We start from the raw sequence: 7,528 nt of genomic DNA, 5'->3' as shown, positions 1-7,528 counted from the left end.
CAGCCTGCCCTAACCCCGTGCGTTGTATAACCATTTGAAGCAAGGCTGACATTTACAGAAATCATACACGGCATACTCATTAGACCCCAGGTATCTCTCTTTCTGTAACAATACCATCCGATGATTAAGAGTATACTGAAAGTTTTGGTGTGCAATTCACAACCAAGCGAATCCTTTATACAAAGTAGTTTTGAAAGCGTAGTCTCAAAACAGACATAAACTTTACATTGTACAGTAAGCTCAGTGAATTACAGAAAGGCATTTGCTATATGGTGATCTTGTAATACTTATTTTAATTGCTACGTTCATTTTATAATAGTGGATCAACTCAGAATAAGGTGATCGGTACATTAAAGTAACACAACAATAAGTGTTAGCACAAGTCCCTTTCATTAATTCTCAAGTAATTAAACAACAGCACATTGGAAACGGGATACTTTTATTCAAGAATGTATTTGAACTGAGGTAATTAGCTTTGTGTACTTCCTATGGTCCAGCTAGACCAGCTCCACAATGGGACACCCGTCAAATGTCAGAGTTTGTTAATCGCATTTGGAAACACACTGACACACGTGTAAAAAATGAGAATATGAGTAGAGCTTGGGGCTAATAGGTGAGTGTCAGGGATGTGCCAAATCAAGACTTAGCGTCATGCAAAAAGCATTTTTTTATCGTGTTAAAATACTTATAAACCAAAAATAATAATCAATTTGTAAATTAACGTTCCTAATAAATGCAAATTCAGAATATGACCGGTTTGTTTGAGCGGCCCAGTTTACTCAACTTTTTCCTCTTGAGGCTCAGATACTCACCAAGGGCCAATGAGCTCAAGTACCTCTCAAAAGGTATGTTCATAAAAGTTAACCAACAAAACTGATCTCCATGAGAGTCAATCTTTTCGTTTTCATACAGTTGTAATACATCTCTGTGTTGTATTTCCTGCGTACCATACACTGTGTGATTGTGTTATTAAAATATGCCACATCTGAAACTGCTTTTAGGGGTGGAGGTGTTTCGGTAACGTCAGAAATTACACATTTCAACACATTTTCATACCAACTCGCATATGTGCAACAAACATTAAGCAGACATAGACATTTGTTTTGATTATCCCAATATATCACATGCAAATCTTGAGAGATAAGAAAATCCAAAGCAACATCAAATGAATTTCAAATTCAAGGGCGAGAAAGCAAATATCTGCATCAGCACCCAGGCTTACAACATATGTCTGAAGCGAGAAAGAAACAGCAAAGGAGACGTAGCCAACTATTGGCCTCCAACTGAGCGAATCTCTGTTTACTGAGAATGAGTTCTATTACACCTCATCAAACCACGGCCAGTCCAGTCTTGAGAGAGATCCAAGAGAGAAAGAAAAATGTTTTGAGTGTTTGTGCTCAAATATGTGGTATATTTGCAGCAATTGAAAGATTTCATATAGATTTTTTATTATTGTTTTAGTCTAAATTCATCTCACTAGGGATGAGGATTAAAAGAATTAGACATTTTTTATTCATATTCTAGTTAAACTTGAAGGTATAATTCAGCAAAAAAGGAAAATGCTGTCATTATTTTCTCACTCTCTTGTCATTTCAAACCTATATACCTACAGTGCATCCGGAAATCATGTTTTCACGTTACAGCTTTGTTCCAAAATGGATTCAATGCATTACTTTCCTCAAAATTCTACAAAGGAGAGAGATCCTAGTCCTGTCTTGGTTTTTGTGTCCTGTGGAGACACAAAAGGGGAACCTTTCAGAAGAACAACCATCTCTGCAGCACTCCATCAATCAGGCCTGTATGGCAGACTGTCCAGACGGAAGCCACTCCTCCGTAAAAGGCACACGACAGCCCGCCTGGAGTTTGCCAAAAGGCACCTGAAGGACTGTCAGACCATGAGAAACAAAATGCTCTGGTCTGATGAAACAAAGATTGAACTCTTTGGCCTGAATGGCAAGTGTCATGTCTGGAGGAAACCAGGCTCTTCCAGCAGGACAATGACCCTGAGCACACAGCCAAGATAACTCCGTGAATATCCTTGAGTGGCCCAGCCAGAGCCCAGACTTGAACCCGATTGAAGATCTCTGAAGAGATCTGAAAAGGGCTGTGCACCGACGCTCCCAATCCAACCTGATGGAGCTTGAGAGATCTTGCAAAGACGAATGGGAGAAACTGCCCAAAAATAGGTGTGACAAGCTTGTAGCATCATACTCAAAAAGACTTGAGGCTGTAATTGATGTCAAAGGTGCTTCAGCAAAGTATTGTGCGAAGGCTGTGAATACTTATGTACATGTGCTTTTTTATTTTTAATACATTTGCAAATATTTCAAACAAACTTCTTTCACGTTGTCATTATGGGGTATTGTTTGTAGAATTTTGAGGAAAATAATGAATTGAATCCATTTTGGAATAAGGCTGTAAAATGACAAAATGTGAAAAAAGTGAAGCGCTGTGAATACTTTCCGGATGCACAGTATATGACTCTGAGCAAGTCAGTGGGTATCGCCGTCTTCGAAACATCTTTCAGTTACACTAGCCGTCATGAGCCCAATTGATAGTGTTCAGTCTAGTCTATTCACTTTTAGCCCCTCTCACCCACCCATCATATCCAGGAGACTCCCCAGTTCTCGTTTCGAGCAAATGCATTTCCCCTCCACAGACACACAGAGATCTGAGAGAGAAACTTTAATCACATCTCAACCATAAGGGAGGTTTTTCTCTGCTGCAGAAACTCTTTGTTCAAAGACAGCATTTCTCCACCATCAGAGCGAGATTACGGTACAGCACACTTACCCAAGAGACATCTCGCAACAGCAAAGCAGCTCGCACCAGCCAAAACCGACCCCTTCTGGGGTGCATTCAAACAAACTATTGAAGCCTGCTAAACATTTTTAGCACTCCCTGAGTAGAGCACGTCTTTTCTGGTTATATTTAAATATTACATCATACATTACAAAAACACAACATTATGCACAGACTTGAGGACTGCCTCAACACCAAATTCAACACCAAATACTTGGCTCACATATGGTGGAAAATCTAAAATGTATTATTTAAGTGCATTGGTTCGCTACAGCAAATTTTGATGCATTTACTTTTCTACTCTTTTAACTTTTGTTGTTGCTGGGAAAAATACATATGATCAAAACAAAGGTTATTCAAATAAGAGAATTTGATTAATCTACTGTGTCCAATGGGGTGATAGCGAAAATTTTGAATGTGTATTTTTTTAGGACCTATTGACAAAAATGCAATATAATATACATAACTTTGTCTTCAGGGGTGTATAATGAAGCGTTATATTTTTATTACCTTAGAATTAGCTATTTATGTCTATACGCGATACGTACCTTTGCATGGAATTCGCCATGTTGTTTCTACAGTAGCCCGAAGCGCTCTACGGAGCGCATTTTGTAAATACACTATCTGGCAAAAAAGTGAAAACATGATGACATCCTAGGCCTTGTGTCATCCGCTATAGTGCTTCGAAAGGGAGGGGTGGAATGAGTCGAAGGTTGCAACACTGCTAGATGCTGCTAAATTTCATACACTGGACCTTTAAAATATATTTTATTTTCTACATTTTGCTGTCACACCAAAGGACACATTTACAAGGTATTTTTCAACAACCCAGATACACACTCGCAATCATGCTGTAGTCCTGAACATCAACATGATCACCTCCAAGCGCTTAAAAAAACAAAAAAATGTTTGTCCTTAAAAGAAAACAAAGCCAGAAAAAAAGACTTGCTCTACAGGTCCTCCTGCTGGTATGTGACAGTAGTACCACACTAGCTGCTGATGTATACTGCTGTTCCCCTGACTCTCTTTGTGGTGTTCTTCTCTAAGAGGTGAACAATGGAAAACTGTACCCGTTAAATCAGCTCAACACAGTACTATTTATCATGTCCCATCATTTCAACGGAGTACTCGTGACTCTGCAGTCTCCATGTCCAACTGAAAGCCTGTAATAAATGAGAAAGAAAAACCTACTAGATCCCCAATGAAGACTGTCAGAAAACCAGTAGACAGTCATTGTTGGCTCACACAAACAAAAGTTAAACTGGGATAATCAGAATACAAGTTTACACATTGAAGATTAGACCCAGACCTAGATCCTCATACAAACCCATTAACATCTAAACCTAGTCCATTTCTAGATCGTCTGAGACTCAAATCCACCAATGGTACAAAAAGCACTTTGCCAATTTTAATGAACTAAAATTCAGAGTTGAATTTATAGCTGTGTTCACTTTGCTTCCTGAGGTAATTTTTCAAAGCAACTCTATTTAATTCTCGGTATGGTGAACACAGACTAAACATTGAGGTAATTATTACTTTTATTAAGCTGAAAATAGACTGCAGCCTTGTCTGAGACCATAAGCCAAGGCCCAGATCCAGGATAAGACTCTGTCTTACGGGACTCAGACCAAGAGGTCAGACTCCAACCCCGGTCTTAGTTTAAGACAATGGATTCTTGATTTCTTGGCTTCTGTAAGATGCTGGCTGGTCGGTATCAGTGAAAACTATGATATATATTACGATATCACTTCCAAGCCAAGCTATCTGAGCTAGATAAAAAGTTGGAAAGAGATTATCAGATCGCAAGTTTGTGATAACATCTGTGTTCAGGAGCCATTTCTAATGTGTAATTTCTGACTTTCTACTCCCTCATAATTTCAGTTTCTAATACATTTTTCTTCATTTGCAAACATTTGCTTGTTTCCTTGGCAACTCGGTGTACAATTTTAACCCTTTCAAGCAGAACTGATGCATTTTATACAAATCTGAACCTCGGTTTTATTAATCATGAATGCTGGTAATAGTAAATGCTCTTTTACCGACCATGAAAACAGCAACATAAAAACATGAACCTTTTCTCTATTGAGCCTTTAATGAGACGATAGGAAGATGACAATATGTCATCAAATTTGCAGTCTCTGCGAAGACTTTTTGTTTTACCTTTTATATTCCTCTTTATTTCCTACGCTGTATTGTCAGGCATGAAGCAGTAAGACATAATGCAACTTTACACAATGGCTCCATTAAAGTGATAGTTCACCCAAAAGTGACCATTCTGTCATCATTTATTTACCTGCAAGTTTTTCCAAAACTCTATTAAATGATTGGTTTTGTTGAACACAAAAGAAGATATTTTGAAGAATGTGGGAAACTAAATACCATAGTATTATTCTGCACTATGGAAGCCAATGGAAGTCAATAGTGCCCAAATGTTTGGTTACAAACATTCTTCCAAATATCTTTCCCAGTGTTTAGCAGAACGAATGAAATTTACACAAGTTTGGAATAACTTCAGGGTGAGTAAATGATGACAGAATTTACATTTTTGGGAGAACTATCACTTTAAGTAAACAGTGGGATGTTGCAGCACCTACTGTATATTTATATGTTTTATTATCCTTCAGGAAGGTGAAGCTGAGTCTCTTCGACCGTAATCAATATGACTCTTTAATGCAATGAAACATAAGCGAGTGACAAGTCTGACGGTTGTCAGCCGGGCAGAGGTAAATGCCGTGAAGCATAACCACAGCGTGTTGAATTATTTAGCGTCACTGCAAAGGATCAGACTTGCCCCTCCCCTCGTGAAAATCAAGCGAATCGAGGTGGGTTTCTATGGACTGAAGTCTTGAATAATTCTCAGTTCATAATTCTGGAGAACAATCTTTATAATAATTCTCTATTTCGTCCTTTAAGCTTATTTTGTTAAGATTAAAAAAAGAAATGAACCAAGATGCCCTTGTTATCTTTTGTCCTTTTAAGGTTTTAACAAATTTTATCTCTGTGGGCTGTCTTTATCTGTTCCCATTCAAATTCCGCCAGATGGGCAAGTTTTGAAATAGACGTTTTGTAAGAAGAAAATGTGATGTTCAATTAGAGTATTAAGTGGTCTATGAAATGATAAAGCCTGAGGGGTGCTTTGAAGGTCATATTGTAACAAATGATTGACTGAACTTTCAAATCACCTCTAAATTTCCCATATCAGAAGAAAATGTGCTGGCTGTGTCAGCCTGTGTGTGTAATTAGGTGTAGATAGGCCAGACACTATATACATATCATCATAAAGCTGGAAAACTGTTTAAGAAATACAGACTACTAGAGGACTGAATCATTCGGAAATTAAATAAATTCATGTTGTATTTTATTGTGTAGAGATGCACCAGAATCCTATCACAAAGGATTATTTATGCGAGAATTTAGCATCTTTGTGAGAAAATAGCCTTGTTACTTTACCTTACAATGAATCATAAGATGAGAAATGAAAGCGATACAGAAGCAACATTAAAGCAGAATGAACCTGGTGGGTTTTCTTTAGAAAACACAATTTCACTGATAAACAGGTATATTTTATAGACCGTTTAATTAAATTTATGTTAATATTCATTTGTATTATTATTTTGCTCTCTAATAATTGTATTAAATAAACGATTTGTTGAATTTGTTATATGTTAAACAATTTGTTGAATGATCCTGTAGTTCGGTCGCATTTAAACAAACCTTGTGGTACATTGACATCTAGCGGTTGAGCATGATTTCGGAGTCTAAATTCAAAATATTGGAGAGACAAGTTTAGCCAAGGAACGGTCCTTTTGGTTGTAATCAGAAAAAATCTACAGGCACTCTATTATTTGTGAATGTGTACCAGAAGATCAGTTGGGGTCACAAAAGTGTGCACGAGTAGTAACGTTTGTTTATGTTGTTAAGATGAAACCGTCTATACAGCCACTGATACTGTAAAAAAAAGAGTTATAAAGTTCAATTGCCATTTAAACCACACATGTGTACAAAAAGGTATGAACATGGGGGCTTTGGGGCAGCCATTTGGTTTCATGCATGGGTTAATATTTTACAAGAATGTTATTTAAAATCCTGTTTTATTTCACTCCTGTCAATCATTTCCAATCAGCATGTATGATAAGATATATAAAACCACCATGAAAAGGTTCATAAAAAGGCTAATGTCAGTTTAATTGAATATTTTTATTACACATTCACATATGTATGTATGTATGTAGGTAGGTAGGTAGATGGATAGATAGATCTAAACCATTTAATGTCCTACTAAAAGAGAAAAAACACAGTGTCTAGCTAGAAAAGGCTGCATGATTTTCATTTGTGTATGATTGTGTGTTTTATAATCTCAACAGTGTAACATTCAACCTCATGCAAAATTAAAGAGCCAAAGATTTTTTTCTGGGGCTAAAACATTATCACTGCACTAAGATTGAACCTGCATTTATCGTTCCCTGGTCTTCCACAGACACGCACATTGAAAATGTTCTGTATAGACGTCACTGAAAATATAAATGTTGAAAAGACCCAATACAGCCTGAATAAAGAAATCAAGCTAATTATTCATTAATGCTTCCCCCGTTCAAGGGAATATTGTTACATAAAGCTGTCAAGAATAATCTGTTACTACACATTAAAGCCTCATAAGGAAAAATACTTTTGAATATGTGGACATGCCGCACAGCAGCATTCACATTGCATTATTATTTGCACCACT

This window comes from Barbatula barbatula (genome assembly GCF_947034865.1).
Source record: "Barbatula barbatula genome assembly, chromosome: 20".
NCBI classification, from domain to species: domain Eukaryota; kingdom Metazoa; phylum Chordata; class Actinopteri; order Cypriniformes; family Nemacheilidae; genus Barbatula; species Barbatula barbatula.
The sequence above is the reverse complement of the archived record's forward strand: the minus strand, read 5'-3'. Positions refer to the sequence as shown.